At 39.9% G+C, this 12,383-nt stretch overlaps 1 protein-coding gene across 3 annotated transcripts in view; it reads right to left on the reverse strand.

Annotated features, from left to right (window-relative positions):
* ASAP2 (ArfGAP with SH3 domain, ankyrin repeat and PH domain 2) overlaps nt 1–12,383 on the reverse strand; it is a 96,688-nt gene that overhangs the window by 83,957 nt on the left and 348 nt on the right. The window lies entirely within an intron of this gene.

A 12,383-nucleotide genomic window follows, 5' to 3' on the forward strand; every position in this document is an offset into this window, starting at 1 on the left:
AGTCTTAACAGGCTTCTGAGAGCTTCTCATCAGAAATAATAAAATCTGTATTACAAACATCTTTGGCAGACATATATATGAGGTGGCCATTCTGAAAGGCAATAAAAGGCACACAAACTTCATCCGGTTCATGATAGACCTGGCACTTTTAGGACACCATACCCCCCCACAACAAAGAATGGCAGGTAACTAGAGGAGACTCCAGAAGAGACAAAGACAAACCACCTTAAATGTACCAAGTATTCCTAGGGAAATACAGTCAAAATTAGGATAAGCAGAGGTAAAGCAATACATCGGACATCACCTCTCTGTTATTAGGGCAGAAATTTATGAAAGGCATCTACCTATAATACTGGTGGCACATTAATTACTACAACTTAGTTTTCTTCAGTGGCGAGTTGTTTCCTTTCACAATTTAATACATTTTGTATAGTTAACCTTTCAGTTTCATTTGCCAGTTCTCACATGAAAGCCCAACGTCAAATGATAAAACAAATTTTCTCTATGTAAAATTATTTCTATTCTACAGTGGCTTCCAGACTTCAGCCTGGGATTTTTACTCCAACCTCTCCACAATTCAGCATACCACCTCTGAAAATCTCAGCATGGTCTCTCAGTAGTAATGGGGGAAAAAAATGTATTAAAAAATAACTGCTTGATAGCATAATTAACAGCAGCTAATTCAAATACAAGATTAGCCAACTTATGGCAATCAAACATTTGATAACATCAGTATCTTCCTCTTTTGGTCAAATGAAAAAAAGAAATTGCACTAATTTCATTTTGATGATGCTTTGTCATGCTGTAGTTATTGGTAAAGAGTTTTTCTCTTATATAAATGCATAAACATAATATTCTATGAATTTCCATTTGGGAATTTGTTTTTAAGTGAAAGAATGCATCCAAACTGCCATATATTACCATTCATTTTAGGTACCCAACTAGAGAAATCTCAAGACACTATCACAGTCTTGAAAACAATGATCTTAAATTCTGCTAGAATTTCAACAGCTTTAAGTATAACTAAAATTAACAGTTCTGGCACACCTGTCACTAAGGACACCTTCCTAGATGTGTAAGTGAATCTTAAGTCACACAATTATTCATATACCAAACAGTAGATATAAAACACCCATTTACATCATATTTGATGTAAAAATAAAAGCTTCCCCCCATGGTGACCTTTGCCAAAATAATTAGGGAGTTCACATACATAGAAGATATCTATAAAATAGAGTAAACCACTGAGCATTAGGAAGGTAAGTTCAAACACAGCTGCTACGTAAGACAAAACACTGAACAACTTCTGCATTTAAAATTGAAGCAGTTTAGAACAGAGAAGCAGACCCAGGCCTATCAGCACTTTTGTTGTATTCTTTAAAAAAAAAAGGAAACAGCTACTGAATCAACTGACTGAAACTGAAGGGACAAACACCCAAATCTTTATGTAACCAAGCACCATGTGCCCTTGCACCGTAACCACATCCATATGGCTCGGGGGACAGGGAAGGCAGTGGCAAACACTACCAGTCCATCACTAGCACAGAGAAGACTGAAAATACTTACATGAAAAGCTTGTGATCCACAACCAGAGCAGTTAAGCAACAGAAGAGAATGAAATAAGTAAAAGAGCATATGAAACCAAACAAAAAAACAGTTTACAAAAGATTTACTACTACATTGTTTCTTCAATGCTATTCTCTTCAGTGCAGCTAGCATCTAGTCTACATGGAGCTCAAAGTGTAGGAGGACTCTGCTGGTATTTTTTCTGTTGTTGCATAACACACACCTACAGTTCTGGAAAACAAACAAATGATTAAAAACATGTGCTTTGTAAGACTCAGTACTGCATGTTTTGCATGTAACAACAGAGCAGGGGGTCTGTGTTTGCATGTGCTAAGGAAGTTTCCACTCCTATGGCTATAGCCAGTTTGATTAAAGGGGCTTAAAATTATTAGTATATGCATTTGTTTCTAAGTTGACTTCCCTAGAATACAGTCTAGATTTCCTTGAAATTGCATATCCTAGGAAAGAAATCTTTCACTAACAAAGAACAGAAACCATAAAACACAAGAAAATAATCTGTATGAATGTTCATATCACTATTTTTTCCCTTCCTATATGCCTTCTAAACGTAGAACAAAGCTTTCAGCAACATAAAAGTAATTTGTTCGGCTCTAATCACTTCAGCTGTTTTGATGTATCTACACACATACTTAGCATAATGCCTAGACAGAATTATAGACTTCAGACTAGAACTACATTGATAATCTGATCTTTAATCAGGGATAGCTGAGGGGTCCACAAACAGCAGATGGTTCTATACACCATACTGCTCCAAGACAATGAGGAGCAGTTTCAGCCTTCTCTCTCAATTCTCTGTTTTTTCTTGGTTTAACAAGTCAGATGCCAGAATTTGTACTATAGGTTCTTTCATGTTAACTTTTACAGCCATCTCTTAAAGAACATACTCCAAAGAAATACACTTCACTGCACATGTCACTTCCATAGTAAATATTTTTATGAAATCGAGTTCACATATACCAAGAAGCAAATTTTTCAAACTCTGTCCCATACCTACTCACTTGAAAACAAAGCCTACTACTCTAGATGAAAAGCACTGAATCATACTACCCAACAGTATTTCTTGCAAAGCAGCATTGCTCACCAGAACAAAGACATTCAGTTACAGCGCTGTATCTCAGTCCCTCCATCAATAAATTCTCCCCCATAAGGTAAATTATTTTCTCTTTCCAAATAAAATTGAGATATATGCAACAGTTAAAGTCTGCACAATACTTAGTACTATGTCCCATTTTCTGGATATATAACATGCAGAACTCTTCTTCCACTCTCCTAAACTATAGGGTAGGATGTAGCTATGATATCACTATTATCCACTTTCTTCCACCACTATTCCTGCCTCCTTGCTATACTGATCTTTCTCACATTAGCCCTCCCTCCACATTCTGTGCCTGGTGTTTTCATCCTAATTCCTGCATAAACACTGCCACACTCCCCTTTCCTCTGCAGTTCCTGTCAATTTTGATTCCTCTGAACTTCCTTAGACTCTTGATACATTTCCTTATCCCCTCCTTAATGCTTCTGCCTATATGCCAATTCCTGACCAGCCACTCTTCATATTACAGTATTTCTGCCTCTGGATGACTCTCTTGATTCCCAGTTTTTCTTTAATTCAGATTCCATTTTCTTGCTCTTCACTTCTGACTGATCCTCATATTACCTCTTAGACATTTCAGCTATCTATTACTTTCTGAGTTTTACTTTTTCTTGTGTTCCCATTTTTGTTGTTTCTTAGCCAAATTTACTCCTCCACTTAATCCCTACATTGATGTAAACTTCATGAAAGAAGCTTGGATTTAGTACAAGTAAAAGAAGCTGGTGGTCATCTTAATCACAGAAAATCTCTTATCTAATACCAAAACTCTTCCTGCTTATGTCTCTGTCCCCACTGAGAACAACTATATACAGTAAGCATTTTGCATATAGAAGAGTTTGAGCTTGGTGCTAACATAAGACTGCGTGGGGAAAAGGCTAGGAAAAAAAAGAGAAATAATCCCACCATCAGCTTGCAATAAAATCAATAGTTACAAACACCAAACTTCTGTTTGTCCCATAACTTGATCTACATTTTCCAGCTGGGTTTAAGGTGAGGGGAAATCTGTCTCAGTTAAAATGGACCAAAGCAGAGATTTTAACTTTACAAGAAACCTGGGTGTAATCACCCTCTACAGCTTTACAAGTATGATTCTTAGTAATTCTGTTCTTCCATAAGAAATTGCCAGCACCGATGCAAGAGTAAACAAGGAGCCACAATTTTTCCTGATGTGAAGTTCTTGCACATCTGACTATGCTACAAATTAAAAAATGAAAGCAAATGTGAAAGTACTGTCGTCTTGCATATCAGTGGCAGTTGCTGTAAATACTTGTTTACATTATTTTTCAAGCATTTCTGGAAGCAGGAAAGGGAACTGGTTGGTTTGCTAGCCTGCCACTCATCCAGGGATACTTACAATCTTTTAGTAAGAACATCTCTCCTCCTCAATTTAACAGTCACGGTCTGCATTTCTGCATCCATTGCAATCATTTTTACTAGCTGTAAATACTTCCCCTCTTCTCTCTATCCCTGCTTTTTTAACCCTCTCTGCTTAAATCAGATATCATCATAGTCTTCAGAGGATTTGTTAGGAGCATTTGCTAGTTATCATCCTAGTTCTTCCAGAATTCTGGAAAACAAGTTAACCAGCCCCAACAAACTGATTGCTTTAAGCTCATGGCTTTGTTTATTGCTTTGCTTATTTGCATCTCTATTTCCACTATACATTCTACCTTCTTCCACACTTTGAGCTCAAAAACTGCAGCAGAGCACTCATTTAGATTTGGCAATACCTACATTACCTTTACTACTACTACATTCTAACTGTATATTATCCTTTTTCTCCTTACAACTCTATGTGCTCAAACAATGGGTTTTTTTCTTTACTGCTTGCTGTCATTCCTAAAGACACTTGACTCTTGAAAATTTGTCTTTACACATACTCTTTAAAGCAAACCTTTCCCCTGAATACCTAGCTTTTTCTTCCCATTTCTGACAGGTTCTGCTCATTTGTGACATTCTTGGGGTGTTTCAAGTCTGTAGTTTTACTCAGAATTTTCCCCTTTCTTGGGATACTTCATAAACAGTTTTCATGCTTTAGTACATAAACTCTTCAGTTCTGCTGACCTCACCAGCTCTCAGTTTAATGACTTTTTCCCTAAATATAATTTTTTTGCTTGTTTTGCCTTGGTTTTGCTTTTCTTTGTTTTGTTTTTAGCACACAATGAATTGAGCCCCAACCATTCAACAAACACTTCACTTGTTTCCAGTCATCCACAACATCCGCTTTATTTCTGCCTTTAAACCAACGATTCTCACATTTGGTGATTCTGCTTCTATCTGTTTCCTTCCCTAAAAGTCATCACCCTGGCTTGTCGTCACAGATGCCTGACCATAATGTGACCAAAATGCAGCTCTTATTTAGTCCTCTTGCGCTTTTCCTCCATGCTTGCAGTGTTAGCAGACAAAGCACAAGCAACCTAATATACAGCCTTTCACTCTAAGCTAAGGTTTTTATCCACGATCTCATAATTTAATTTGGATTATTTCAACATTGCAGCCTTGACAAATACAGTCTTCCTCAGTCACATCCACTCACGATACTAAATCTTTCAGTTTGTCTGCTATGACATGAATCCCCCTCCATACATGAAACAGCACCCTCCTTTGCATCAAATTTAAGACAGAGGTCTTTGATTCTAATACTTACTAGTAGGTAACACCAATCATCTCTTGTTCACTCATGACTCCCCCCCTCTCTGATCAGACTAACTCCAGCCAGGAACACCCATTTTTTTTTGGAATCACACTTTCATGGTTTTCTACCAACACTCAGTTGGTATTTATCTTACCAACACTCACATTTTATAGCACCCACAAACTCTTCTGAGCTAAACAGATCACTAAACATAGAATGGGGAGCAAGGATGGAAGATAGCCCCACAGCTGGACAAGCTGCAGAAAGATTTCACCCAGAGAACGTCTCTTCTTCCCTCTCTAGCAACTTCATTAAGAATATAACATTTATTTAGAGCCAGTGAGGACTGACGGCAAGTGAAGACTCTCACCGCTAGCCCATCCAGGAGAGACACCCCAGCTTAGCGTGAAGCCTATCTGAGCCCCGCCATAGCTCTAGTACCATGGACAGGGCTGGGCCAAGACTGCTGCGGGGGGGCAAGGCTATGGAGCTCCACTGAGGCAGGGATAAGCACCAACAACCTCTGTAGCAAAGGAGTTTCAAGAAATGAAGAGAGACTGTAAACATCAAGGAAGTACAGAGAAGCTCAATACCCAAGACAATCGAGGGAAGAGATAACCTAAATAGGGTTAGGCCCAACTTTCCTGGAGCTTCAGGTGCAAAGGTTGTTTCTGGGGAAAAGGGGCAGACAGATTGCGTGGGTTGTTAAGAATGAGGCTCAGAAGCTGGGGTGCAGGAGTTTAGATAGGGAATGGTTGCATGTAATATATATACACATATACATACACATATGGAAGGTGCAAATTATAAAAAAAATAAAAGATTTAGGAGTTGAACTAAAATGTTTAAGAACCACTACTCTAACGCATATGAATAAAAAGAAACCACTTCAGAGCGGTTCAGCTACAAAGTACACTAGTCAGGTGCACCAAGTCTTCTTGGATTCCTCCACCTGTATTCATCGGCCATGTCCACTTGACATGTGGCCTGTAAGTGCTTTGGAGCAGGGATTAGGCTTTTGTCCTGTGACTTTACAATGCCTTTCAGAATGAAGGCATCACCTTTACCTAGCATTGCTGTATATTATGGTACACAGAGCACACAAAGATGAGAAGAGGAAGTGAAGATGGGTTAAACCTAAGCAGAATTAGCCACTTTCCATGTCTACTTTCTTTTAGCATCAGCATGAAGTACACTAAATCCAGGTAAGATGGTTCTAAGAAATGCAGCAGCACCAGGGAAAAATCGAAAGACAAAAGCCACGGTTAGTAAAATACTTCAGAAATGTACATATTTTCCATTGATTTTCCTATGGGGAACAGGAGCATTTGGTAACAGGAAGCAGAGGCATCATCGGATGCACCAAGGTAAAGTGCACAGCAATCTACTTACATGGCTTGACACTGTTTTAACTGACTGCACGTTGTCTGTACTTTAAAGGTTTAAGGTTTACATTCTATATTTTAAAATATGCACAAAGCTCCAGCTGCAGACCTACAGTTTAGCTACTGTATTTCTGCAACTTCCATCCTCCGTATTCCTCTCAAAGAGAAAAAAATTCCCACACTCCTTTTGAAATCATCATGCCATTTGTGTCATAATGACTTTTCCAGAAACCTCTTTGGATGCTGATGACAGAGAATCATGATTCCAGAAAGGAAGCAGAAGTGGAACACAAAAAAAGGTTTTAAACAACATGTGTTTATAGAACTGTATTTACTAATGAGGTAAGAAAAGCGTGTAAATATGTTCTACCAAAGAGCACATTATAGTGGGCACAAAGATATATTTTATTAAAAGGAAAAATACTAATAAGAGTAGTAAATTTCCCAAAACACAGCACAATATGACATTTCCTACTGCTTCTCAAAGCATACAAAAACACCTTCTTCACATAGCTTTCAAAATCAAGTCACAATCATGTAGTACAGGAAGATAGAACTCCAGTCCTAAGGACCTAGCAAGCAAAAAAATACATGATGGGGAAAGTATAAATTTTAAAAACACACAGGTGTATGCATGTATCCAGTCTCACATTCACCCACCCTACCAAGCTGTTATTACCTCACGCCCTTGTAAGTTTTGCAGAACCAAAATGGAGCAGAGAAAATTATAGAATTTTAACATACAAGATGGAATGAAATTCAATAAGCATCAATCCTTTATGATTCTCCAAGCCAGCTGAAAACTGTGGGATTGCCTTAGGTGGCAAGTAGTTGCTACCATTTCTGACACAAAAACTTGCATTATAAGTGACAGTAAGGAAGAAAAGGATTTGACACTGAAATGACATTCTGCATTCCTAGGAGTGGAAATTAAAAAATATTTGAAACTGTACAATAATAGAATCATTGAGGTGCAATAACAATGGAATAGGATCTATAGAACAAAGGCAAGTAGAGACCTGAAATTACAAGTCATGGCTTTAACATTATTTTTACGGATTTTTCATAAATTCCTGGAGAGTGGCTTTTAAATAGACCCCAAACAATTAAAATCTATTTCTCTCCAGAGAACTAAGACCATCTTTGGTACTACTACACTTTTTCTTTTGGTTGTATGTTTTACATCTTTCCACCACACGTTCGTCCTGTTTACAACACATTCATCCCAGTAGCAAGTGCTACTATGCTGGGGAGGGTGTTCCAGTAACCTATTAAACTTCTCTCAGTGTTTCCATTCTGCTCTCTTTAGAGGGAAATCTGTGCATGCAGTGAAGTTTAAGTCGGTGGGGCAAACTTTGCACCATAAGTCCTGACTTAGATGAAAACGTCTTCAGTACACAAACTGCCTGATACTCTTTGCCTGCACAATAGCCCCCCACCCTTCTTTCTTGGTCCACAGGCAGTGGACCATGATAAACAGGCAGAATACAAATAAATATGTAGGATTTTTATGGGCTTCAAAGAAAAGTGGCACACTTCGATTCTAGTCATCAAATCACTCTATAAAATAATTTCTAAAAATCTTTAATGATCGCAGCTATTAGGACCACTTTGCAGGCTTCATTACAGTTTAGGGACTATTTTATTTAACTTATAGCACTTAAAAGAGAGAAGTGTATGTTACAAGCAATAGCAGTACTAAAATCTGATTTTTAAGCATTCATAGCTTAAGAATGGTCACCACACATTTTTAGATCCTGGGACCTTTAATAGAAACGGTCAACTAAAAAGACTTCATTTGTCATATTAGATTAGTGATTTCAAGCAACCCCTCCCCCAATCATGTGACTGTGCTCTGCACTCTATCAATTAAAACTTGTTTAATCTTAGCCACTATCATACACGCAAAGATTAAACAGTAACCTGTAAGGGCCTGTGACATACACTGCTTACTTGTAATTTTGTTTTAGCAGAAGCTAAAGATTCCCAACATTTTGCTAAGCAACATCCTAATCTGAGAACAATGCAGAAATTATGAGATTCCTTTTCCTTTGAAATCGCGTTGTGTTCCACGAGCATGCTTTTCCTAATCCCTTTTCCACTACCGAGAGCAAAGGATTAGATTCTCTTTCTCCAAGTGTTTGAATAGGCACCAGTTCCCAAGCTCCAATGCATGTGCTTCTGGTGATCTCAAAGGCCACGATCAGGGGTCTGAAATCAGTGTATCACATAAATCACATAAAACAATAAAACTCAAAGTATTTTCAACTGATACTAGAAATAAATAATATTCTGCAACTGAGAGAGGTCAGTTAATCCAAGTTCAGAAAAGACTGATTTAAGGCAATACCATTGGCCACAGAGACATAACCAGTAGATTATACACATATAATTGTCCAACATCTTATTGATTTCCTCACTTAACAAGCCTCTTCCACTCCATCACTGAAAGCAAGGCCTCATTAACTAAGTTTTTAAGACACTATTAGATACCTGCTAATTAACTAAGACAGAACTACAAAACTGGTAGCCAGCAGTGTAAATGATAAGTGCAAAAGACTTCCCATTGGGATCTGGAAACAGATATCTGTGTTTGCAGAGAGCTGAGCTCAGGCTAACAAGTCACACTAGCCCCACCTCCTGTGCTTTTGCACTGCCTCCCCCTATGCCTCTGCTTCCAAGGGAGCATGAGGCTTGGGAGACTCAAGCTGTCTTCATGCAGGCAGTTGCACAGTTCATTTCAGAGCCAGATTTGCTGGGAAAAGCAGTTAAGAGACATCCTCAAAGTATCACTATTAACCAGTTAATTTGTTGATTTAATACATGTATACAATATCCTGGAAAATTAAAACTGTCTTCAGTTAATAAACTAGCTCTTACAGTCACTTGTTAAAATCAATGCATACACAAAGCCAGCAGTCAGCATGGTTCCAACTTACCTATTAACTGTTCTGAGTAACACATTCCCTAAATCATACACAGCCACCCTACTGTCTACTGCAACACAGCAACACACACTGGAAACTGATGCTTCACAGTGCTTCTGACACTGGAAATGCACAGGTTCTTTGTATTACCTGTACATTTTTAGATGATGTCTTAGTTCATAACAAGCTGTTGAACTGATTCTTGCCTAGCCTTTTAGAAAAAAGGTGCTGAGCACTGACTTCTCTATTACACAATTTATAGACAGCCTTTTATCAAAGGATCACATTTAACCTGAAAAACCAGGCATGTCATGCTAAAGCACCTGAGTATTTCCAAACCAAAGAAGGCCAAGTCTGAAAAAAAGATTTCACAGTTTTGAAACCATGAAAATTTGTTTGTTGCTCTTGAAAAATCACAAAGAAGAAAAGTCAGTAGCATTTCAACACATGCTGTAGGACAGAAGCGCAAACAGGCAGCAACTGCTGATACCTTGCCAAAAGTGCTAGATAGATCAATACTATTAAGAACAGCTATAGCCAGTGCAATCTCATCTCCTGCCTTGCAAACTTTACTTAGATCTGTAAGACACTAGGCACATTCTTTATCATCATTATCATAAAAGATAATTTTTGTACCTAAGCTAGCAGACAGTGTCCAATATCCGAAATATGCGGATACACGGAGATTTAACATACTGATTGAGTTTCTTTAAAAAAAAAGAATCAAACAGCAGTGTATCAGAAATATGACACAAAAACAAATGCCAAGTAGACAGATTAAGAAAGGCATCCACCATATTCAAATTTTAAATGCATATCATTCTCCTAACACAAAAAAAAGGTTTTTCAAGACACAACTTACTGAGTTGAATGTTTAAGAGACCTTAATATAAATATGTTAAAAATTTCATGCCATCATATATAAATTTTGTATCATCAGCTGTGAAAATTAAAAACAAAAACTGTTTGCATGTTTTTTTCTGAGAAATGCTATGACGTTTTTCCAACCACACAGCTTTAGAAGTCGAGGCTTAGAGAAAGACCAATTCTTGTGAGACTTGTAATAAAAATCTCTAAATCTAGCAAAACTGCTTTTGACCCAAACGCTTACACTAACTGATTTTGTTGTGTTAATCAATTATTAAGCAGCTCTACTTTACAACTAAAATGATTTGCTATTATAAATATTCTTTAAGAAAAAGTTGTCTTTGATACAGAATTGTTGATCTTAAGCCTATCTATCAGGTTAATAAGGTATAATTAAATCCAGGCATTTAAGTGCAAGCTTGCAGGGAAGAAAATTACCTCAGGAACAAAACAGTAATTCCTTCTGTGCAGATTATTTTGAATTCAACTCCTTGCTTTAGTGGTTTTGGGAACTGGCAAAACAGGAAGATCTTGAAAAGGGTGTTTAAACACCTAACCTGGGTTTTGTTCACTTAAGACATGTTAATAATCCATTGCTAGTGACAGTTCTTTTGTAAGAAGGGACATCAACTACTGACAAGATTCTTTTTGCTGAAGAGGCTCTTTTTAAAATATATGCTTACTGCAAAATGAATCAACTAAACTCACACTGTAAGAACTGATGTAACAGGTAGATGGAGCAAATTAATCTGCACCACAAGACTCCCCCCCCAAGTTACTTCAGAGAAGCTGCTAGAGGAATCAAGATACACAGACGCTTCTCATTTCATTGTGCGCATATGACTGGGATGTGGAATGTGCTCTCACTGTGTTCAGACCTGTCCCAGATTTCCCTCCGATTTGAAACAGGACGGAAGAGACTCTCTCCTCAGTGCTGGCAGCCACCCTCCGTGGTAGGGAGGGCTCTTACCATCACGTTCAACCGCACGTTTCGAGTATCTTTAAAGAAAAAACACCAAACGGCTCTCTTCGCGAGACAAAAGCGGCTCACACGAAGTATCCGCAGCCCAGGCAAAAAAAAAAAAAAGGGGGGGGGGGCTCAGGCTCCCGGGCACCCCGGGGAGGCTGAACGGGCGCCGCTTTGGGGGCGGCGTGTTCTCGCCTCCCCGGGAAGGGCAGGCATTGCCTCACAACCCTGGAGAAGCGGTTCCTGAGGGAAAGCTACCTTAAAGCATATGCCCGTGGGGAGGAGAGTGTTTAAATTTCTATGTGCGAGGACTAGAAAGAAGATTAAATCCCACCTGTGCCGGGAGGCAGGCAGACAGACAGACAGACACACACACACACACACACGGGAGAAAGGACACTCCAACCTCCCGTACCGCCGGGACTGCCAGGGCCCAAGCTCCGCACAGCAGCTGGCGGGGCGGGAAGGAGGGGCGGCGGGGCCGAGACGGTTCAGGTGTCGCTGTGAAGGAAGTGCCAGAGGGGGGAGGCTGGAGAGTTAAGTCCCCCTCCAGGTAGGAGGGCAGACGGGCGGAACCGACCGGCTCAGGGTTCCTCGGGCGCCAGGAGCAAAGAGAAACGAGGGCTCAGGCTCTCCCGCCGCCAGGCTGAGAGAAGCGGGGTTGGGGGGTGGCCGGCGCCCCTGCCTCGCCGTGCGCTGAGGGGCAAGCTCAGAGGGGGGAGGTGGGCGGAAGGCGAGGCCCGCGGGCCGGGGGGCAGCAGCGCCTCAGCCCTTCCCCCCCCTCCTTTTCTTTCCCCTCTCCACCCGGGCGAGCCCCATTTCCTCTCAGCGGCAGCCGAGGGCGCTCCTCGGGGCTGGGCAGAGAGAGGGAGCGGCAGGAGCCAGCGCCGGTAGCGCCTTGTTCTCTGCTGCCGCCGCGGCG

The sequence above is a fragment of the Grus americana genome, chromosome 3 (genome assembly GCF_028858705.1).
Source record: "Grus americana isolate bGruAme1 chromosome 3, bGruAme1.mat, whole genome shotgun sequence".
In the NCBI taxonomy this organism is placed as follows: Eukaryota; Metazoa; Chordata; class Aves; order Gruiformes; family Gruidae; genus Grus; species Grus americana.